The following is a 24,517-nucleotide window of genomic DNA, read 5'->3' on the forward strand; positions in this document are numbered from 1 at the left end:
ATATATATATATATATATATATATATATATATATATATATATATACACACATATATATATACACATATATACACATATACACACATATACACACATATACACACACACACACACAGGGAGTGCAGAATTATTAGGCAAATGAGTATTTTGACCACATCATCCTCTTTATGCATGTTGTCTTACTCCAAGCTGTATAGGCTCGAAAGCCTACCAATTAAGCATATTAGGTGATGTGCATCTCTGTAATGAGAAGGTGTGTGGTCTAATGACATCAACACCCTATATCAGGTGTGCAGAATTATTAGTCAACTTCCTTTCCTTTGGCAAAATGGGTCAAAAGAAGGACTTGACAGGCTCAGAAAAGTCAAAAATAGTGAGATATCTTGCAGAGGGATGCAGCACTCTTAAAATGGCAAAGCTTCTGAAGCGTGATCATCGAACAATCAAGCGTTTCATTCAAAATAGTCAACAGGGTCGCAAGAAGCGTGTGGAAAAACCAAGGCGCAAAATAACTGCCCATGAACTGAGAAAAGTCAAGCGTGCAGCTGCCAAGATGCCACTTGCCACCAGTTTGGCCATATTTCAGAGCTGCAACATCACTGGAGTGCCCAAAAGCACAAGGTGTGCAATACTCAGAGACATGGCCAAGGTAAGAAAGGCTGAAAGACGACCACCACTAAACAAGACACACAAGCTGAAACGTCAAGACTGGGCCAAGAAATATCTCAAGACTGATTTTTCTAAGGTTTTATGGACTGATGAAATGAGAGTGAGTCTTGATGGGCCAGATGGATGGGCCCATGGCTGGATTGGTAAAGGGCAGAGAGCTCCAGTCCGACTCAGACGCCAGCAAGGTGGAGGTGGAGTACTGGTTTGGGCTGGTATCATCAAAGATGAGCTTGTGGGGCCTTTTCGGGTTGAGGATGGAGTCAAGCTCAACTCCCAGTCCTACTGCCAGTTTCTGGAAGAGACCTTCTTCAAGCAGTGGTACAGGAAGAAGTCTGCATCCTTCAAGAAAAACATGATTTTCATGCAGGACAATGCTCCATCACACGCGTCCAAGTACTCCACAGCGTGGCTGGCAAGAAAGGGTATAAAAGAAGAAAAACTAATGACATGGCCTCCTTGTTCACCTGATCTGAACCCCATTGAGAACCTGTGGTCCATCATCAAATGTGAGATTTACAAGGAGGGAAAACAGTACACCTCTCTGAACAGTGTCTGGGAGGCTGTGGTTGCTGCTGCACGCAATGTTGATGGTGAACAGATCAAAACACTGACAGAATCCATGGATGGCAGGCTTTTGAGTGTCCTTGCAAAGAAAGGTGGCTATATTGGTCACTGATTTGTTTTGTTTTTGAATGTCAGAAATGTATACAGTGATACCTCGGTTCACGAACTTAATTCGTGAACTGACTCTGGTCGCGAACCGAATTGGTTGTGAACCGAGGCACATTTTCCCATAGGGTTCAATGTAAATCCAGTTAATCCGTGCTGACCTTTTTTGGGGGTTTTTGAAGCACAAAAATATGAAACAAATTACAATACACATTAGTACAGTATAGTAATGTATAAAGAGAGGACACTAACCTTGCTTGAGATGACTTCTGGCATGGAGGAAGGCAGGTGGGAGGCAGTTATTGTTTGGAGGGAGAGTCCCCCTCCATAAGGACATCAGGGGGATCTCCTTCAGTGAACTGTACAATACAGCAAGGACAGTACTGTATGTGCTAAAAAGCACACCAAAAATCAAAAAATCACTCAAAATGTTTGCAGAGTACTCACAGTACTTCTTTCTGTGTGTCTTCTTCTCTCCACGGTCTTCCTACAGAAAGTCACGACCATGTGACAGCCGGGAAATAGCATTAAAATGGCTGCGGCTCCTGTTCGTGAACCGAGGCGGAGTTCGTGAACCGGAGCATATTTTTATGAACTTTCCTGTTCGTGAACCGAGTTGTTCGTGAACAGAAGCGTTCGTGAACCGAGGTATCACTGTATTTGTGACTGTTGAGATGTTATATTGGTTTCACTGGTAAAAATAAATAATTGAAATGGGTATATATTTTTTTTTTTTGTTAAGTTGCCTAATAATTATTCACAGTAATAGTCACCTGCACACACAGATATCCCCCTAAAATAGCTAAAACTAAAAACAAACTAAAAACTACTTCCAAAAATATTCAGCTTTGATATTAATGAGTTTTTTGGGTTCATTGAGAACATGGTTGTTGTTCAATAATAAAATTAATCCTCAAAAATACAACTTGCCTAATAATTCTGCACTCCCTGTGTGTGTATATTATATATATATATATATATATATATATATATATATATATATATATATATATATATATATATATATATATATATATATATATATATATATATATATATATATATATATATATATATATATATATATATATATATATAGTGTGTGTGTGTGTGTGTGTATGTTTAACTTGAGTGTACCTTTAAGCTGTAGCTTGCCGCTAAGCAGCAGAACAAATAGGCTTTAAAAAAAAAAAAAAAAAGAGAAGTCGGAAACCCCAAACAAAGATTTGCCGTATTTCTTTCCCAGATATGTTGCTGGCGTGGTCAGCTGACTACAATTATCCCTTACACTGGACTGTATGCATGAGGCATCCATCAAGAGGAACAATCGGGCCCAAATAACGGCCGTTGGCTACGAGGCCTAATCACATCTCGGGTCTGGAAGGACGAGAGCCTTGGACCGTCCCGCCCACCTCCCCAGGCCTACGCTAGAACTTTACTCATGACATCAGACGCTGAAATATTCTGCACAGGAAGTTAGACATGAATACGTTTATTATGCGGTTCCACACACAACTTTCAGCACTAAAAGTCAAATCTCATTGTGCAGAAGTTCCTGTTTCAGATTCCAAGAAAGAGCTCATTCTCTTCAAGACCACATTTTCAAAGAGCCAATATGTTTAGCTCATTTGTTGTTGTATTTATTATTATTCAAAAACAATAAACATTTCTCCATCTGTAAAAATCACATTCACCTCTATATTACCCATGCAAAACATACAGGGCCAAAGGCATAGAGCAGCGCCTCTCAACCTTTTCAACACAGAGGAAACCTTGAAATAATTCTGGTCTCAGGGAACATGGAAAAATGAAAACTGGCCCAAAATAGTAAAAACATTTATTTTTAATTTAATCATTTAGCTGTATATTTCTTGTTACTACTATAGCCTACCCCTAGAGATTTGGCAAAATAAAATACAATTATTTTGCTCCTGACAATCACAGATACCACATATGTATAGGTTATTTCTAGATTGTAATCTCCGAGAAAGAGAGAGCGAGAGAAAGAAAGAGCGAGAGAAAGAAAGAGCAAAAGAAAGAAAGAGCTTAAGAGCGAAAGAAAGAAAGAGCGAAAGAAAGAGCGAAAGAAAGAAAGAGCGAAAGAAAGAAAGAGCGAAAGAAAGAAAGAGCGAAAGAAAGAAAGAGCGAAAGAAAAAGCAAGAGAAAGAGAGAGAGAGAGAGAGAAAGAGAAAGCAAGAGAGAGAGAGAGAGCGCAAGACGAAAGAGCGAGAGCGAGACGAAAGAGCGAGAGCGAGACGAAAGAGCGAGACGAAAGAGCGAGAGCGAGACGAAAGAGGGAGAGCGAGACGCGAGAGCGAGACAAAAGGGCGAGAGCGAAAGAGCGAGAGCGAAAGAGCGAGAGCGAAAGAGCGAGAGCGAAAGAGCGAGAGCGAAAGAGCGAGAGCGAAAGAGCGAGAGCGAAAGCAACTTCACAGCGACTAATCACTGTGGTAGCCAAATCAGAGGCTACCACAGTGATTAGATGACCCAGAATCCAGAACTTCCAGATCCTTAACGTTGGTATCGGACCCGTGGCTCTTGGGGAGACCCCTGTCTCTGTGCACAAAAGACAGATACACATATATGCGGTCCCATTGCAAAAAGCCCAGTCCAGTGAAGCCGCATCCAATTCGCATGAAAATTTCGCTCTATTTTTGTTTATAGCGGAAAAAAATAAAAACCTCAAATACCACCAAAAGAAAGCTCTATTTGTGGAAAAAAAAAAAAAAAAGGACGTCAATTTTTTTTTTAAGAGCCACGTCACACAATTGTCAGTAAAAGCGACGCAGTGCCCAATCGCAAAAAGTGGCCTGTCATTTGGCATCCAAATCCTCCGGGGCTGAAGTGGTTAAAGTGACTGGCACCCATCTGTTTACATCCCATTATCGCTCAAGTAATTTACACCCCGAGGTGAGATGTCAGCCCACCCCGTCTCTGGGGGTTACCACCATGCTTCTGGGTTGTCAGGTGGGTGCTACACTGGATTTTCAAAAACAACTTGTTTGTATTGCGATTACAATGCCGACGTTATAAATGGAAAGTGTATGCTGCGACTATAGATCTCCATTTATACAGAGTGATTGGACGGATTCTATGATCATAGACAAACTTAACAGTACCCAGTCATCACAATGTTGCCACGTTCCAGACATTTTTCTGTGCGTAGAATTATTTGTCCCAGGCCCCCTATGAACATAGGTGGTGTTCCATGCTAGTATTTGGCATACGCCCTCTTTCTTGGCTCAGCCTCACCAAACTTGTACAGGGCCACAATACTCAGGGAAAAGACATGGGGCTAGATTCAGCATTAGTGGTATCAGTAGTATTACGGCGGCGTATCTCCAGATATGCCGCCGTAATTTCAAATCTGCGTCGGCGTAGCGATACGCCGATTCTCAAAGGCAGATACGTCTAAAAAATAGGCTTCCTCCGCCGACTTAACTTGAATGCGGCGCCGTATAATTGTGTGCAATATTACGTTGACCGCTAGGGGCGCTTCCGTTGTTTTCGGCGTAGAATATGCAAATTACCTAGTTACGATGATTTACCTAGTTACGTCGATTCACGAACGTACGTGCGCCCGGCGGTAGTTTTTTACGTCGTTTGCTTAAGACTTTTTTGGCGTAACGTTGCTCCTGCTATTAGGTGGCGCAGCCAATGTTAAGTATGGACATCGTTCCCGCTTCGAAATTTGAATTTATTACGTTGTTTGCGTAAGTCGTTCGCGAATAGGGCTGGACGTAATTTACGTTCACGTCAAAAGCAATGACGATTTGCGTCGGAATTTCGAGCATGCGCACTGGGATTTTTTCACGAACGGCGCATGCGCCGTTCGTAAAAAACTTTAAATGCGCGGGGTCAACCTAATTTAAATAAAACACGCCCCCTCAACATCATTTGAATGACGCGCGCTTACGCCGGCCCAATTTATGCTACGCCGCTGTAAGTTAGGAGGCAAGTGCTTTGTGAATACAGCACTTGCCTCTCAAACTTACGGCGGCGCAGCATAAATACGATACGCTGCGCCGCCTTAAGAAGGGGCGCAGCTACGTGAATCTAGCCCAAAGGCTCCAAAAATGTGGAACCTCAATCTCTTGGCTAGAAGGCCTCTCAACTGAGGTTTAGCCAGAAGATGGGCTAGTGGAAAGTCCATTGGTGGGAATGTGACTGGCAGGCAAATTGTCGCCCTCCGCTTTAAACAGACGCCTTGATGCCACACGCCCATTTTGCATTTTTTTTTTTTTGTTAAGAGCCAATCAGAGTTAATTACAATAAGAACAGCAATCAAAATTACATATTTTTGTGTGTACATTTACCATGTTGCATCTTTATTTGAATCCAATACATATCACACCTCAGAAGCAACTCCCAAATCCATCATAACTTTCTTCTAAAGTCATGAGCAGGTCAATTAGTGTCAACTAGTGTGCTGAATTAAATTTGCTTTGAAGCGTGAATCCAATCTAGAATAAATGCATTTTTTTTTAAAAGCATTTTTTTACATAAACCTTTTTATTTGGAGAGAAGTAATCAGAGTGGTTAAAAGAACACACACACACTTTTATCAATACAATTAGCTTCTCCAACTGATTAAATAATTGAGCACGTCATACTGGGAGAAGGGCACATGCACCCCATGCATTTCCCACCAGCTATACTAGAACTTCCTGCACCAGCTACTTATTTACATCACGAATCCAGCTCCGAGTAGCAGTTTTGATCCTCTCCAGTGGCCAATCTTCTGAAGTGCTGGCCAAGCCTGTACAGCGAGCACCCATAAAGTTGTGTAGATCAGTCTCCTGAGCATCCCCATTCTCAGAAGCAGCTGCCAAGTGTACAGCTTTTTAGAAGCTACTCATAGGCAGGTCAATGCAGCTCAAAATGCGTGTCAAAGCAACCCAAATGGCAAACTGCAGAATGTTCCACCTGATTTTAGGGTGGAATATGCAACAGGCTCCCAGTGCTGCAGCCGCCGCTCGCTTCCCCCCCTCCTCGCTGGGGGAGCAGTTCCCTGTACTAGAAGTCACTTTTTGAAAGCAGCACAACCACCTTATTCACACACAAAGCTCTGTGTATGAATGAACTACAAGCCACCAACATCCTTAGTTGACTAGTAGTTCTCAATCAACTACCACGGCACTGTGGAGTGCTATGGTCATTCATGAAGTCTTCCTGTTATGGTGAGCCGATCTGATCGCTGGTGCAATGCTTTACAGGCTCCTAAACGGCAAATAGATTACTAGGATGCAGTGGCGGCTGGTGCCCACGCTGCTATGGCTGCCGCTCATCCTCCCAGGCAGCCAATATACTCTCCCGGCCCAGGCTTCTGCTATGGGCTCTGCTAGGACGATGGGGCGGGCTCTATGGAGCCGTTAATCAGTGCTGAGGGGTCATTGCTTCTCCTCACAGCTGCGCAAGACTCTCTGGCCAATCAGATCTCAGGACCTGCTTCCCGATTGGCCAGGAGGAGAAGCAGGAAGACATTAGTGAATATTAAATTTGCCAATGTCACAACTGCGTGGGCGCAGTGCTCTGCATCCTGAGCACACCCCTTTTTAGAGCCTCGGGCTCTAATCATGTGCATCAAAAGAAAAAAAAAAGTGTCCACCGCCCTGCATATAGATTAGGGGTTGGGCACATGGAATAGGGCAGGGATGCCCCTGCACCCCTAATGGAGCAGCCGCCACCGCTAGGATGCATCACTAGAGGGATCAGCAGCAGAAGGAAGGAAGTTACGATTCCCCTATATAGATCTTTAGTGAGACATCATTTAGATTACTGTGTGCAGTTCTGGAGGCCTCACTTAGAAAAAGATATTGATAAGATAGAACGAGTCCAGACACAGGTAACAAAAATGGTGAAAAGTCTGGGGGGATAAAAACATTGAGAGAGACTTCAGGAACTTAATATGTACAAAAATTATGTAGTGAAATATATTGCGCTAAACTAAAAAACTAAAAACAAAAAAAAGGCAGCCAACACAACAAAGGATATTGTGAAAAAATGTAAAAACGTATGTAGCGCCCCCTTACTTTCAGTACTGGCACTACACTAAAGTTAGTGGGGAATGGGAGAGTTAAGTTTGCTCCCATTCACGATTTACTGCTGTCATTCCGGAACTGTCCTATGGGTCAGTCTGCGTTCCAGGGGTGTGATCCCACCCCTGGGCGACAGTTGGCGCTAGAGAGGTTCTGGCAGAGCCACTTTTCCCCAGAAGCCAATTAGAGGAGTTTTCCCTCGCTGGGCATGCTGGGGAGGGGTATATCTGTGGCAGACGCCATTGATTTGGCTTCTTTTCGCGGGGTCCGAGTTCCAGGTGCGGCATCCACCTTCAGGGTGCGCGCATCCATGGACCCCGCCACCATGGCCTACCTGGCCGGAGTTGAGCACCATGCGGAGCTTCATCCTGATGATGAAAGGGGCCCCAGTGACTTGCTGGGTCCCAACCTTTGCTAAGAGGATTCTAAGCCGAGAGCTGTGCGGTGGGGAATCGGCTCAGGGAGAACCCGGAGAGAGGTTATCCAGGAGACCTGAACGAACCATCGGGGACCTGGTCACCATGGTACTGACAGGTATATTGCAGCTGTCAACTGGTGGCTTCAACTAAATTTACTTGGAGGATTCGCTCAATCCAATTATTGCACCCTAAATCGCTAGGCCTGTGGCAGAGGTCCAGAGTCAGGCCTGTGGCAGAGGCCTGTTCCTCCCAGCGTTTTGCAAGTGACACTTCGGCTGCCAGGCTTGTGGCAGAAGTCTGTCCGGGGGCACTTTACCCACTCTGGCTAGAGTGGAGACGAACTGATCTCATTATTACAAAGAGCAGGACTGCTCTTTTCCATATCCAAGGCCTGATACTAAAGTTGTTCTCATGCTTCATCAACCTTTCCTGTCTTGTCTGATGTTGGCCATGTTGGGCCTTGGAAGAAATCATTGAAGAAAATCCAATTGATGACTGGACCTTCGCTCATTGCCTCAACTCACTAGCATCACCCCTAGACACCCTGCAAGGTAACTCAATACGCCAATCCCACAAACAAACCAGCGGCTCCTGCGGGGGTAGCGCTACACGTACAAGTGCAGCGCCAATGAAAAAACCACCTTGATGGCGAATTCATGTTGTCAACCAAGCAAATATCAAGCTATGATCAATAGTGTGACTGGTCAGGAGCACATCTACTCCTCCAGTTATGTATCCTCACAAACTTGAACTGTGAAAAAGTAGTTCCGTATGATACAGTAAGAACAACTAGTGTAAACTCTTTAAGGATAAACAACACAAAATGTAACATTAAATAAACATTCCTGTGAATATCAAAAATTTGTGTAAAATATATAGTCCTATTCAATTGAACAGTCCATACACCATGAAGGTGACAAGAAAGCAATTCCACTCGGGTGGGTGTAGACACGGTATATCCTTGTGAATACAATCCCTGGAACATAAAAAGGTGAGGTACTCTTACCAGATGGAGTGGACCCACAACTCACCATACAGCGGGAGGGTCGTAAAGGCTATATGAGCCGATTGCCTTCTCTGGTCACCGTCTTGGTCTCCTTTGCTGGTTACGCCAGACGTGGGTTCCTATCCGATATACTCAGGATGCACCCGTGGCCAGATATTAAGCTCCAATCCGGATTCCATGAGAAGTAGTAAACACCAATATGTTCCAATCAGGGGAATAAAAAGTATAAAATGTAATCTTAAAAATTTCAAAAATGTAACACTGAAACCCAAAAAGCACTTCCAAATTCACATCAACACAAAAAAAAACGTTCCAAACAATCACCCACAATCAGTATATGGGTGGAATGGTGTTATCCAGCAATGCGCAGTAAGGACGTGGTATGGACCAGTGTACCCGACCGGTTTAGTCTCAAAAAGACTTATACGGGGGTGTACAACTGGACCCCCATCTCCCCTGCGCTTAAATAGGCACTACAAATCGTACTCACGAGACCCCCTTCTCCAACACAGCAATGGGGCGGCGTGCACTCCAAATCATTTCCACTTCCGCCCGATCACAGGAGCATGCGCTCCAGGGACCGGAAGTGGGCGTGTAGAAAAAACACCCTCGTTAGGATGACAGGTGTGTCCTATTGGGTCACTGTCAGCCCCAATCCCGATACAGGGATGTCTGAAGCCTCACTCCTAATTTCCTCCCCGACTAGGTGGGAGGAGAGTACTGGAGCGTACTGTGTAGCCCACGTAAATCCCGCGGACATACAGCATGTCACGTCATGCGTTCCTTCTGTTATCGGCGTGCGCTCCATACGCAGCCCTCGTGATTACCGCGGACATACGCCAAGTCGTACGAGAACGTCATGCGTTCCATCCCTTCTCAGCATGCGCTCCATAGGGATTCATAGGACCCGGAGGCAGTATTTAAATTACCCCTACCATGCAGATCACCCCCACACAGGGCACAAAACATAATGGAATAGTATGTTGAATAAAATACTGCACAAATACCTCACCTAGTGGAAATTGCCTGTTCAAAATAGACTGATTATCCACTTATGTTCATAGGTACCTGCAGAATCGGGTAATATTTGAAAGACGAAATCGGTCTCACGGGAATTAGATCGCAGTGAAGCAAATCATTATTTCCTAATCATGATAATAACATAATTGCAAAAAAGTAAATAAAAAAATGCAAAAGAGAAATAAATGAAAAATTGAATCATATGTACCCTTACAACAACCACCCTGAATGAATAATTCACTCAGGACTGGTTGATGAAGGCATTGACATGGACATCCCACTCAACGTTAAGGCCATAGGGCACATAACATTTGAGTTGATAAATCCAAAAAAACGTCAAGTTTGGACACACCTCTGACACTAGGTTCACCTCTCCAATGAGGAATAAATTTATCGATAATCTGAAGTTAGTACCTTCTCATTTCTTATTATGCCGTTTGAGACGCCTAGGCACCGTGTGGTTCGTGCAACCTTTCTTGATGTTGGTAATGTGCTCACCTACCCTTGTGGAAAAGGTCCGTATGGTGCGACAAACGTACTGTTTTCCACAAGGGCAGGTGATAAGGTAGACAATGTGCTTAGTAGCACAGGTAAAAAAATGTTTCATTGGGTATTCTAGTGCCGTAGTGGTGGATCTGAAACATGTCGTTTTTTCCTTCCACTTACATTGTGCAGACAGACATTACATCGCCTGCACGGATGGAATTCCTTAGAAAGGGGAAAAAAAGAAGGCTTCACAGGGGGGTCAAGTATATTAGGTGCGATTCGACTTTTAAGTGACATGGCTCCTCTATAAATCACCCCAGCATTAGTGGGAAGAGAAGGTCCCAGGATTGTCCAATGTTTCCTTATAATTTCTTTGATTTGTTTATGTTGAGTGGAAAAAGTGGTAAAAAAAAGAGTTATTAAACCTTGATTCCTGAATTATTTTTGACCGTTAATATGTACAGCCTGGAGGAAAGAAGGGGAGACATGAATGAAACCTTTAACCACTTCAAGACCCCTTCACGCCGATATACATCGGCAGAATGGCACGGCTGGGCACAATCACGTACCTGTACGTGTCTAAGCCCAGCCGTGGGGTCGCGAGCGTGCCGCCGGCGGCGCGCTCGCAACCCGGTCCTAAGCTCCCTGACCACGGGAACACGCAGACCCGATAGCCGCTGGTGTCCCGGGATCGGTCACAGGAGCTAAAGAACGGGGAGAGGTGTGTGTGTAAACACACCTTCCCTGTTCTTCACTGTGGCAGTGTCATTGATCATCTGTTCCCCGATATAGGGAAAGACCATCAATGACGTCACACGTCCAGCCCCACCCCCTACAGTTAGAAACACATATGAGGTCACACTTAAACCCTACAGTGCCCCCTAGTGGTTAACTCCTAAACTGCAATTGTAATTTTCACAGTAAACAATGCATTTTTATAGAATTTTTTGCTGTGAAAATGACAATGGTCCCAAAATTGTCCAATGTGTCCGCCATAATGTCGCAGTCATGAAAAAAAAAAAAAAAACGCTGATCGTCGCCATTAGTAGTAAAAAAAAAAAAAAATATTATAAGAATGCAATAAAACTATCCCCTATTTTGTAAACGCTAAAAATTTTGCGCAAACCAATCGATAAATGCTTATTGCAATTTTTTTTACCAACAATATGTAGAAGAATACGTATCATCCTAAACTGAGGGGAAAAATGTTTTTATATATTTTTTTGGGGAATATTTATTATAGCAAAAAATAAAAAAATATTGCATTTTTTCAAAATTGTCGCTTTATTTTTGTTTATAGCGCAAAAAATAAAAACCACAAATACCACCAAAAGAAAGCTCTATTTGTGGGGGAAAAAAAAAGGACGCCAATTTTGTTTGGGAGCCACGTCGCACGACCGCGCAATTGTCAGTTAAAGCGACAGTGCCAAATCGCAAAAAGGGGAAAGGTCCTTAAAGCGGGGGTTCACCCTTAGAGGGCACTTTTCCCCCTTAGATTCCTGCTCGTTATTACTAGGGGAATCGGCTATTTATTTTAAAATATGTGCAGTACTTACCCGTTTACGAGACGCATCCTCTCCGTCGCTTCCGGGTATGGGCTTCGGGAATGGGCGTTCCTTCTTGATTGACAGGTTTCCGAGAGGCTTCCGACGGTCGCATCCATCGCGTCACGATTTTCCGAAAGAAGCCGAACGTCGGTGCGCAGGCGCAGTATAGAGCCGCACCGACGTTCGGCTTCTTTCGGCTACGAGTGACGCGATGGATGCGACCATCGGAAGCCTCTCGGAAGAATGTCAATCAAGAAGGAACGCCCGCTCCCGAAGACCCATACCCGGAAGCGACGGAAGAAGATGCAGCTCGAAAACGGGTAAGTACTGCACATATTTTAATATAAATAGCCGATTCCCCTAGACCGAACGAGCAGGAAGCTAAGGGGAGATTTTTTTTTTTTTTTTAAATGGGTGAACTCCCGCTTTAACCTGCATAATGGTCCGGGTCTTAAGTGGTTAAAGTGAGTTGTAAAGGCAGGTGTTTTTTTTTCATCTTAATGCATTCTATGCATTAGGATAAAAACGTTGTGTGTAGCAGCGTCCCCAGCACCCTCCTAATTAACTACCTGAGGCCCTTCTTTCTCCAGCGATGTCCACGATCCCCTTAGCAATCCAGGACACTCTTTCCGATTGGCTGAGACAGAGCAGCGGTGCCATTGGCTCCAACAGCAAGAAAAGTCAATCAGGAGAGAGGGGTTTTTCATATGCGGGCACTACTCGCATGTATTCACTTCTGCGTGCAACCTCGGCAGGACGGTTTGCTTTAGATTCCTCCCCCCCCCCCCCCTTTTCTTTATTTTACGATTTGTTATTTTGACACTGTCCTTTTAAAAAAAATTAAAAACAAACAAACAATTTGGGTCACTTTTATTCCCATTACAAAAGAATGTAAACGTCCCTTTTAATAGAAAAAAAAAAAGCATGACCAGGCATCTTAAATATGAGATGTGGGTCAAAAAGACCTCAGATCTCATATTTCAACTTAAAAAATAAATAAGAGCATTGGGCGGAAGGGACGTTTGCCGTGGCTTTTGACAGTCAATGCTATGGAGCAGAGTGGGGGCCATCTTCCCCTCGCTTGGCTCCAGTATGTTCACATTAAGACGCAATAGTCTCTACCACCGCCGGTGGGTCCAGTAAGCAGCAACGCCCCCCAGGGCGCAGAGACCACTTTTATCTGAAAGCGGACTGCCTGCTGAAGAAGATTCCGGGGGTAACGACAGCAAGTGGTCCAGGTAAAGCTTTTACTCTTTGCTCCACCCATGAACGTCCCGATTTAAGCCATGTCTCTGCATTTCCTGTTTGCCTGGATTATTGTGCTCTCTCCGATCATCACCCCTGCTGCCATCCATGTCTCTGCTACCACTCATTACCAACCTTTAGCTTGTTACTCGACTATGCTTCTGTTTGATGCCTGCACATTATATCTGCTAGTAGCCCTCCTGGTGGGCTGATCCTGAGGACCGCAACCTGATACTACCGCCCAGCAAAGACCTATAGTCACCGTCAGGAGTGCTAGTGAATGCCGGTTAGTGCTTAGACTTTGCACCTCGGGTGAGCCCATATCTTCCACCAGGGTGACTGGCTTCTGTACTCGAGCTGGTCAGTGGGAGCCTCTCTACTGCTATAGCTACTGGTCTTCAAGCCTGACCCCCAACCATGACAAAAGGGGTGCCCTTATGCATATGAAATAAGATAATTCAACTACAGATCATACAGTGCCTTGCAAAAGTCTTCACCCCCTTGGCTTTTTACCTAGTTTTTTTAATCTGAATTATATATGATGGATCAGAACACAATAGACTAAGTTGGTGAAGTAAAATTAGAAAAAATATATACATAAAACGAATTTTCCAGAAATAAATTGATAATTGGCATGCGCGTATGTATTCACCCCCTTTGTTATGAAGCCTATAAAAAGCTCTGGTGCAACCAATTACCTTCAGTAGTCACATAATTAGTGAAATGACCACCTGTGCGCAATCCAAGTGTCACATGATCTGTCATTACATATACACACACCTTTTCAAAAGGCCCCAGAGGCTGCAAAACCTAAGCAAGAGGCACCACTAACCAAACACTGCCATGAAGACCAAGGAACTCTCCAAACAAGTAAGGGACAATGTTGTTGATAAGTACAGAGTAGCCAGAAGAGGAAAACATGTAAAAATGTGTAGGAATGGCCTAGTCAAAGCTCAGACCTCAATCCAATAGAAAATCTGTGGTCAGACTTAAAGATTGCCGTTCACAAGCGCAAGCCATCCAACTTGAAGGAGCTTGAGCAGTTTTGCATGGAGGAATGGGCAAAAATCCCAGTGGTAAGCATATGGCAAGCGCAGAGACTTATCCAAAGCAGTGGCATACTAAGTGGGGGGTGGGCCGCCCCTGGTGCCACACACTGGGGGGGTGTCAGGCCAGAACCCCTCCTCCACGACTGAAGATATCGCTGCGGGTTTAGGCAGCGGCACCAAGCGGTGACAGGACACACATGGAGAGCCTGAGGTAGTGGCTTTGCAGGGGGGGGGTATGGCAAGCCAGTCGGCACACCCAGGACCCGGCACAACGATCCCATTCTCTCTGTGATCGCAGCTCTGATCAGTCTCTGCAGCGGCTTTCACAGACAAGCAGAGTGAAGCTGCCTCCTCCTCATTTATGTCTACACAGTGCTGTGCATGCAGGAGAAGGGGGAGGCGGCTTTACTCTGCTCGGCTGTGACAGCAGCTGCCGAGACTGATCATAGCCACGAGTCAGCGACCACAGAGAGGAGGAGAAAATGGGATCATAATGGTGCCGGGCCCCGGGTGTGCCGACTGGCTCAGGTGCGGCTCGCAATACCGGGCCCTCCCCCTGCAAAGCCACTACCTCGTTCTCTCCATGTGTGGTCTGAGGTACATGGGTCTGAAGGGGGGGGGGGTCTGTCATGGCACCAGGTCCTGGGTGTTCCGACTGGTTCAGGTGCGGCTCGCAATACCCCTCCCCCTGCAGAGCCACTACCTCGGGCTCTCTCCATGTGTGGTCTGAGGTACATGGGTCTGAAGGGGGGGGGGATCTGTCATGGCACCAGGTCCCGGGTGTTCCGACTGGTTCAGGTGCGGCTCGCAATACCCCTCCCCCTGCAGAGCCACTACCTCGGGCTCTCTCCATGTGTGGTCTGAGGTACACGGGTCTGAAGGGGGGGGACTGCACTTTTAGGGGGGGTCTGTGTAACATACAGGCATCCAGAGCTGTGGGGGTCTGTGTAAAGGGGTACAGGGTGCTGTGTAATGTAGGGGGATCCAGAGGTGCAAGGTGCTGTGAAATGCAAAGGGGTCTAGAGGTGCAGTGTAATGTAAAGGGGTCCAGAGTTACTAGGGCTGTGTAATGTAAAGGGGTCCAGGAGGTACAGGGTACTGAGTAATGTAAAGGGGTCCAGAGGTGCAGTGCTGTGTAATGTAAAGGGGTTCAGAGGTGCAGTTGTGGAGAGGGGGTACACAGTAGTGACAAAAAGATATTGAAGGATGCAGTGGTTTGCAGGGGGCCCAGTTTTTTTTTTTACATTTTAAGGTGGGGGTGCCAGATATAGGATCCGCCCCAGGTGCACTGTAAAACAAGCTAGTTGGCAGTCAAAAAAATACGGGAACACGTTGGTGTGAACGAAACCAGAGCTGCGCCACATACGAGTCCAAGAGGAAGGAATGTCCATGGATTGTAGGGGGTTTCTGGTTGGAGCTTTACTTTAAAGTGCACATCATATCAAAAAAGGACTTGAAAGGAAAAGCCCACAGTAGCAGCTCAATAGATGTGCTACTTGAAACACACTATACTTTGCCTTTAACAAGGACAATTAGGAAAAGAACTGGGATTTGATCATGTCTGGAATTTTGTAAAGTCCAAGTTTCCTTTTCAGCAGAGTATACATTTCTGGAGGGGTGTAATTTTGGTTTCCGGTACAAAAAGGTTACACCACCCTGTAAAATAACCCTATAGAGACCACAAGTATTTCTCCCTCTCTAATAAAACTTTCTAAGAAAGTGGTTAGCGCCTAAGCTAAAACCAGCAAAGCCCTGGGAGTATTTCACTGCAGAGTTCAGGCAATTAATAGACGTTACAGTAAATGATGTGGAAAACAGACTGTTAAATGTTTTGCCAACTAACTATTTCAGCTTTGTAGGACTAGGAAAATAAAAATGGCAAACCTTATGGTAAAAAGGTAGAAAAAGCAGCCAGCCATAGTGGCTTGTAACAACTCCAAAGCTCCCCAGTCCCCCAAGAGTTCCTGCTTAGAATTTGGGCAGGCCTGGGATACATATGGCTTGTGCACGCCACAGGTAATGTGTCATACACAATCTGTATCAGTAATCGCTTCTCGGCCTTTTGGCAAAGATCAAGTGTAGTATCTGTTCTTATCAGTTGCCAGGAGGTGGCGCTATGCTAACCGTCCCTAGTACACGGCGAGGTAGAAAGGGATGGCGGTGGCAGATTCAGAACCTGCTGGCGTGGAGGTGAAAGCCTTCTGATCGGGACGGAGAAACATGCGGTCAAAGCTGAAGGGTCGAGTCCCTGGCCTTCTGGCCTGGATTTGATGCAGTTCCTAACCCTGCTAGTTTCTCGAGAGGGAACATTGACCCACCCTACTGTTAAGGGGGGGTCAAAGTTGTAGGCCAGTACCTCCCGAGTATAGGTTGGGAGAAAAAGAGGTGACGGGGAAAGCTCATTTTGGCTGGCTCTCCCTGAGCTTCCGGAGCTCTCGTTCCTTCCTGGTGGGGAAGGGGGTTGTGACTATCCGGGCTGTTGGTCAGGGTTGTGAGAAAAGCCTATGGTGAATGTGCCCCTGGAGTGGCAGTTCAGGGGTGCCTTATTTGCAGTGTTCTCTTAGCACTTTTGCTTTTGGGCACCATGGTCACATCACCATATACACACTTTTTTACATCTGGCTCTAGGAATTTGTTTCCTGGCCGGAGGGCCGGCCATCGTATTGCACGATGGTCACTTTCACTCTCCCTCATCTCTCTTCTCCCCCACTGTCTTTTATTTACCCCTGTGTTTGTCACTTTTATGTATTTTTTGGTTTGGCGTCACGTTTTGTCACAAGTGATTAGTAGGGTGCCGGTCCTCGGGCCAGCCCTGAATGTCTTGGGAGGGGGTGGACATGACCTTCTGGCTTAGTTCGCCTGCTCTCATGGGGTATCCCTTCGGGGGAGCCCCACCTAGTACTTGGGTGGGTTCTGTTTCAGCAGACCCTCCAAAGAATGGGGTCCGTGTCCAGTGCCGGCCCAAGACATTGTGCTGCCTGGGACCAAGACTGAAATGCTGCCCCCCCAAAAAAAAATCACGCCCACCAAAAGGCCCCCACATTCATTATTTTATATCATGATAACTAAAGGGGACCCGTCATGGCTCTATACATGTATAAAAAGGACCTGTCATGGCTCTATACATGTGTATAGGAGTGTAAAAGGACGTGTCATGGCTCTATACATGTATATAGAAATGTTCTGCCCGCCCGCTCCCGTCACCACTAACAGCAGCGGCGCCGGGCTCCTCACAGGCAGTGGCGCCTGCCCGCTCACTCGCCGACTGCTCCCGCCCCTCTGCAAGTGCCCTCACAGGCAGCCCGACACCGCGCTCCTCACATGCAGCGGAGCAGGCGGAACGGGCTGGCTGGCGGGTGTCAGCATGCCGCCCTTTAAAAGTGCCGCCTGTTACCCATGGTACCACCTGGTCCCATCATAGGGCCGACCATGTCCGTGTCGGCTGCTCGGACTATGTGAAGTACCTCAGTCCTCATCTGGAGCCCAACACCCCGGGGGATCAGGGTCAGGTCCTTCTTTATGGAGGATTCATAATGCAAGGCTTTCTCCCTGGTGTGGAGAAAGCCTCTTGAGGGGGGAGGGGGCGAGCAGGAGTGTCAGACACTCTACTTTGCAGATAAAGGAGCTGTGTGTTAGTGGGCGTCCTGACACTCCCCCTCCCCCCTCAAGAGGCTTTTTCCACACCAGGGAGAAAGCATCGCATTACTGTGTGGAGTTACAGACAGAAGAACAGGAAGTGAGGATTTCTCAGAAGAAATAAGGACATTTAAAAGCAAAATCGAAGGATGAGGTAAGTAAAGGAGGACTGCACTAAGGTAAAGGAAGCCACTTAGGGAATTTGTTTTTTTTACCTTTACAACCCCTTTAAGAAATATTTCCATAAAAACACCTTTTAACCACTTAAGGACCGCCTAACGCCGATATACGTAGGCAGAATGGCACGGCTGGGCACAATCACGTACCTGTTCGTGATTGTTAAATGCCCAGCCGTGGGTCACGGGCGCGCACCCGCGACCCTCTCCGTGACCGCGGGACTCGCGGACCCGATCGCCACTGGAGTCCCGCGATCAGTCCCCGGAGCTTCCCCGTTCTTCACTGTGGCGCCGTCATCGATCGTGTGTTCCCTTTTATAGGGAAACACAATCAATGACGTCAGACCTACAGCCACACCCCCCTACAGTTAGAAACACAGATGAGGTCACACTTAACCCCTTCAGCGCCCCCTTGTGGTTAACTCCCAAACTGCAATTGTCATTTTCACAGTAAACAATGCATTATTAATGCATTTTTTGCTGTGAAAATGACAATGGTCCCAAAAGTGTCAAAATTGTCCGATGTGTCCGCCATAATGTCGCAGTCATGAAAAAAAAAAAAAAAAAAAAAAAAAAAAATCGCTGATCGCCGCCATTAGTAGTAAAATTTTTTTTTAAAAAAATGCAATAAAACCATCCCCTATTTTGTAAACTCTATACAATTTTGCACAAACCAATCGATAAATGCTTATTGGGATTTGTTTTTACCAAAAATAGGTAGAAGAATACGTATCGGCCTAAACTGAGGAAAAAAATCATTTATATATTTTTGGGGGATATTTATTATAGCAACAAGTAAAAAATATTGAATTTTTTTCAAAATTGGTGCTCTATTTTTGTTTATAGTGAAAAAATAACCACAGAGGTGATCAAATACCACCAAAAGAAAGCTCCATTTGTGGGGGGGGGGAAAAAAGGACGCCAATTTTGTTTGGGAGACACGTCGCACGGCCGCGCAATTGTCAGATAAAGCGACGCAGTGCCGAATCGCAAAAAGGGGCCTGGTCCTTTACCTGCATTTTGGTCCGGGTCTTAAGTGGTTAATTGGTGCGAGTGCATCACCCTATATTCCTCATCTATAGATGACACTTTGGCCCTGTTCACATCTAGCATTTTACAATTGTGCAATTTTTTTGTGCATTTTTCCTGTGATGCACATAGGTCAGCCCATTGAAATGTATGGACTGCCCTAAGTGTGATAAATGCAGTAGCTTATTTAACTTTTTAGCCATTAACAGGTTTGCATGTCTTTACCGCGCGTTTTACTGTGAAACGAACACCTGCTTGTAATGTTGGCAGTGTGATTTTGCGTGGGTTTACAAAAGGAGCAGGTGTGAATGGAGCCTTTCACTTAACAGTATGGGGGCAAGCTTTAATGCACGGAGGTCATAAGCAACCTTTGTTATGTAGATTAATTAAAATCTGTTTCATAATTAGTAATTTTCACACCTAGAAGGCATGTGAGCAAGAAGTATGGAGCCAGTGTCAAGGTGCTTTCGCAACATATTTCACACTTTTTCCACATATCTTGTGCAGTTACCAAGGAAACAATGATAGTGGGGTTGTACTACACAAATACACACTTTGACCTTCAAATTATTTTATTACTGTTTGCTGCATACAATATATGAAGAGGTCTTCTGCAAAGAAATTCTAGCATTACCATAGTTGCCAACAGTCCCAAATTTCCCAAAACATTCTGGGTATTTAGACCTGTCTCTTACCATGTCCTGGGAAATTTCATGGAAATTGGCGGTTTCCAGATTTTACACCAGAGCTGCCCTGGGCCAGGCACTAGTGAATTGTCTCCACCGCCATTTTACAGAAGACCAGCTCTTGTGAGGAAGAAATAAGAGGCGGAGCCTAGGTGGCAATGAACGTGGCTGCCAATAGAAATGGAACTGCTCCATTTCTATTGGCAGCTGCTTTCACTGCTACCCAGGCCTTGCCTCTTGTTTCTTCCATTTGGCCTCCGCGAGCGCTGGTCTTCAATAAATGGCGTGGAGAACAAATCACTAATACAGAGCAGCATGGACTAGCTGCATTTGTGGTGACAAAGCAAGCCAAGCTGCATCTGGAAGCAGGCGACGTGGCAAGTGACACGCTGCATCTGGTGGTAGGCAATGGTGGCCAGTGACACGCTCAGGGCTCCCACTGATTCGGCATTATGGTGAGTGTAATATGAAACGGTTAAAATGTAATACAAGAAATAATGCACATTAATCATCCTGACACCATAACAACCATGGTGCTGTGAGGATTGAAGCGCCAACACCAGGAGTTTGGAGTATCTTTATCTGCGGATTGTTTAACTTTCTGGAATACACAACATTTCTATTGTGGTCTAGGATCTTTAAAGCGAAGCTCCACCCTAATTACAACATTAGTTCTATTACACTTGCGCTAGCCAAAACACTAAAAACTGATATTTTCGTTTTCTAAATCTGTACAGTACCTGTATAATTGTTGAGGCTTCCGGTCTGCATTGTTGCGGGAATAATACGGGCATTGCGTCACTTCCCGTTTGAAGCAGAGCACTCTGGGAGCTTCTCTCCATAGCTCCCTGTCTTCACTGCGCAGCTGGTATGTGTGGCTGTGTTTACATCTGAGGGGGCGGGATGGGAACGCCAGCCGTTGTTAGGGGGAACAGAGACGCTGACGCCGCTGCTCCCTGCTAAGAGTGCGCATGCGCGAGATCGCGCAGTGCATGCTGGGATTACAGCGTCAGCGAAAGCAGGAAGTTGCTGCTGGTGGGATTCTAATGCCCACAGTGAAGATGGCAACGGCGCACACAGAGAAATATAACTCATTCTTGCAGACTGTAAGAGAAAGGAGCTGACGTTTAACCAGCGAAACGTACGTTTTTTTAACCCTTCCTATTATCCGTTTAACTACCCCCAAAAAAAAAAGTTTTGCCATGGGAGATCCGCTTTAAGCCACACCAAATATCTTTAACCACACCCCTTTAAGCCACACCAAATATTTAGTTTACACCATGTCCCACAACGCATTTTTCCACTACAGATACACCATGCCTACAAATGAATGCCTCACCCCCTTATTATAATAAGACACCTCCTACAACAAAAAAAGTGTCCCTATAAATTTGAGAATGTTGGCAACTGTGCTACGGCACTTATCTCAAGAGCTCCAAGGCAAGGAGACATGATCCTTGCTGGTAAGGAATACACACACACACACACAAAATATATCTACACATATATATATATTACACACACACACACACACACACACACACACACACACATATACACATACATACATACACACACACACACACACACACTATATTGCCAAGAGTATTGGGACACCTGCCTTTACACAAACTTTAATGGCATCCTAGTCTTAGTCTGTAGGGTTTAATATTGAGTTGGCTCACCCTTTGCACCTATAACAGCTTCAACTCTTCTGGGAAGGCTGTCCACAAGGTTTAGGAGTGTGTCTATGGGAATGTTTGACCATTCTTCCAGAAGTGCATTGTAAGGTCAGGCACTGATGTTGGATGAGAAGCCCTGGATCGCAGTCTCCACTCTAATTCATCCCAAAGGTGTTCTATTGGGGTTGAGGTCAGGACTCTGTACAGGTCAGTCAAGTTCCTCCATCTCAATGTCGAGAAATACAGGCAGTTATTTGGAAGTGATGTGGTCTGGCTCCCACAGAGCCCTCATATCATGGAGTCCGTGTGTGATTACATGAAAAGAGAAGGATTTGAGGCAGCCTACATTAGAGGTCGACCGATATGGGTTTTTCTCTGGCCGATACCGATGCCGATATTTAGAATTTGGGGCGGCCGATGGCCGATATATGATGCCGATTTTTGCGGCCGATATTTTAGGCCGATTTTTTATTTTTTGGCAGGTGGCGCTAATTGGCACTGGCAGATTGCACTGGATGGAACCAATTGGCAAAATCAGATGGCACTGATTGGCAGGTGGCACTGAATGGCACTGGCAGGTGGCACTGGTTGGCACGTGGCACTAAGGTGGCGGTGGCAGTGGCAGGTGGCACTAGCAGGTGGCACTAATTAGCACTGGCAGATGGCACTGGTTGGCACTGGCAGGTGGCACTAATTGGCAGGTGGCACTGGATGGTACTGGCAGGTGGCACTAATTGGCAATAGTTAGCACTGGCAGATGGCACTGGTTGGCACTGGCAGGTGGCACTAATTGGCAGGTGGCACTGGATGGCCTTGGCAGGTGGCACTAGTTGGCACTAGCAGGTGGCACTGGATGGCACTGGCAGATGGCACTGGATGGCACTGGGTGGCATTGGCAGGTGGCACTGGATGGCATTGGCAGGTGGCACTGGATGGCATTGGCATTAGCAGATGGCACTGGCAGGTTTCACAGCACATAATGTAGCGGATAATGTGTGAAACTCTATACAGTTTCACAACTGCTGCAGAGAGAAAGAGGAGCTCAGATTCATTGCGATGTTGAAGGTGGGCGGGACCCGGGTTGGGCGGGGCTCAGCTGTCCACCAGCCAATGTGATGAGATCATTGGCTGGATAGCTGCTGAGTCCCGCCCACCCCGGGTCCCGCCCACCTTCAACATCGCAACGAATCTGAGCTCCTCTTTCTCTCTGCAGCAGTTGTGAAACTGTATGAAGAGAGAGTTTCACACATTAGCTGTGAAACTGTGAGAGCAGAGAGAGAGAGGAGCTCAGATTCATCGTGATGTTGGAGGTGGGCGGGACCCTGGGTGGGCGGGACCCAGCAGCTATCCAGCCAATGATCTCATCCCATTGGCTGGTGTTGGACAGCTGAGTCCCGCCCACCCCGGGTCCCGCCCACCCCGACATCAGTCCGACAGCTCCATTCTCCTTCACACACACGGCACTGCTCTGCAGACAGTGTGGAGAAGGGAGGGGGAACCCCATGTTCCTCCTTCCTTCTCCACACTCTGCTGATGCAGATCTGCTAAATATCGGCCACATTTGGATAATAATCGGCCGATGCCGATTTCTCCAAAATGACTGAATATCGGCCCGATATATCGGCCGGCCGATATATCGGTCGACCTCTAGCCTACATCCACAGTAGACCTGTGCTTCATTCTCCAAAATGGTTGGAACAATCTACCTGCCGAGTTCCTTCAAAAAAATGTGTGCCTAGAAGAACGGATGCCGTTTTGAAGGCAAAGGGTGGTCACACCAAACACCCATTTGATTTGGCTTTTTCTTCTGTTCATTTACTTTCCATTTTGTCAAGTGATAAAAATAAACTAACACTTCTATTTTGGAAAGATTTACAGCATTATTTACACTCCTGCCTAAAACTTTTGCACAATCTGTGTGTGTATTTAACCACGGCAAGCTTATATTTATTTATCAGGAAAAGATTATCTCCATCTCACATAGCTGCATCATCTGCTCTCCTCCACAGACATCTAAAAGAACATCAAATATTGGCAGCCATAAACTAATGATACTAGAATGATTTCCTAAAGAGTTTATCGTTTTTATATTTCGCATTCTCCTGATTTTTAAGAGACATTTGTGTCCTAAAAATATAAAAAAAATTACCCCTTTATTAGGTAGATTCAGGTAGATGTGCCTACACTTACGGCTGCGTAGCTTAGCATGTTTAGGCAATGCCGCCGTAAGTTAGCTAGGCAAGTACATGATTCACAATGTACTTACCTGCTAAGTTACGGCGGCGTAGCCTAAATCGGGCGGGCGTAAGGGCGCCGAATTCAAATGTGTGCAAGGGGGGCATGTTTTATGTTAATAAGACTTGACCTTACGTTTTTTTTTTCACTGCGCACTACACCCAGGCACAATATTTAAAGGAATATTTCATTTTTATTGTTTCACTTCAAAGCATCAAAATCACTGCTCCCGAAAAAACTGCAGTTTTTAAAATTTGTTTTGCATTGATACATGTCACCTGGGGCAGGACCCAGGTCCCCAAACACTTTATGACAATAAACTTGTATACAAGACTTTAAAATTGGCACTTTTGGTTTTTCATGTTAGTGTCCCTCAGACTTTAACAGTGTTCTGCAGCTTTCGAATTTGCCGCAAACACTGCATAATGTTCATTGTTCGGCGAACAGGCAAATACCCAATGTTCGAGTCGACGCAACATCGGGCTCATCCCTAGTCAGCAATAGCTGCCTTCATGCTTCACAAAAAAAAAAAAAAGGCTTTGTTTAGGCCATATGCACTCTGTGTTCAGCCCCTATACTATATGTCCCAAACCCACAAAAGAGGCGTTAAGTCCAGTGTGCATGTGGCCTAAAGCAGAACTTCAGGCTTATTGTTAAATACAGAGTTGAAATACATTGTGTGCAACTTTGACAGCCAAAGGGTTTTGAATTTCTGTCAAAATGTACAGGGCCCTGCCAGACGAAACCATACCGCCCAACTTTCTGAAATGGGCAGAGGGACACCCTTTAGAACCAAGTGTGTAGGCAAAGGATACACCCTCTACCACGCCATAGCTATGCAGCCCATGAATAAGCAAGATATGACCCCCCCAAAAAAATGTCATCACTATGATTGTTATACTGACTTTCTAAAACAAAGTGATTA

General features: G+C 45.6%; 1 protein-coding gene and 1 pseudogene across 4 annotated transcripts in view; one reads left to right on the forward strand and one right to left on the reverse strand.

The window, feature by feature from the left end:
• CTBP1 (C-terminal binding protein 1) overlaps positions 1–24,517 on the reverse strand; it is a 556,415-nt gene that overhangs the window by 227,163 nt on the left and 304,735 nt on the right. The gene's annotated exons all lie outside the window — the stretch shown is intronic.
• On the forward strand, positions 16,195–16,329 carry LOC120925242 (annotated as a pseudogene).

The sequence above is a fragment of the Rana temporaria genome, chromosome 1, assembly GCF_905171775.1.
Source record: "Rana temporaria chromosome 1, aRanTem1.1, whole genome shotgun sequence".
In the NCBI taxonomy this organism is placed as follows: Eukaryota; Metazoa; Chordata; class Amphibia; order Anura; family Ranidae; genus Rana; species Rana temporaria.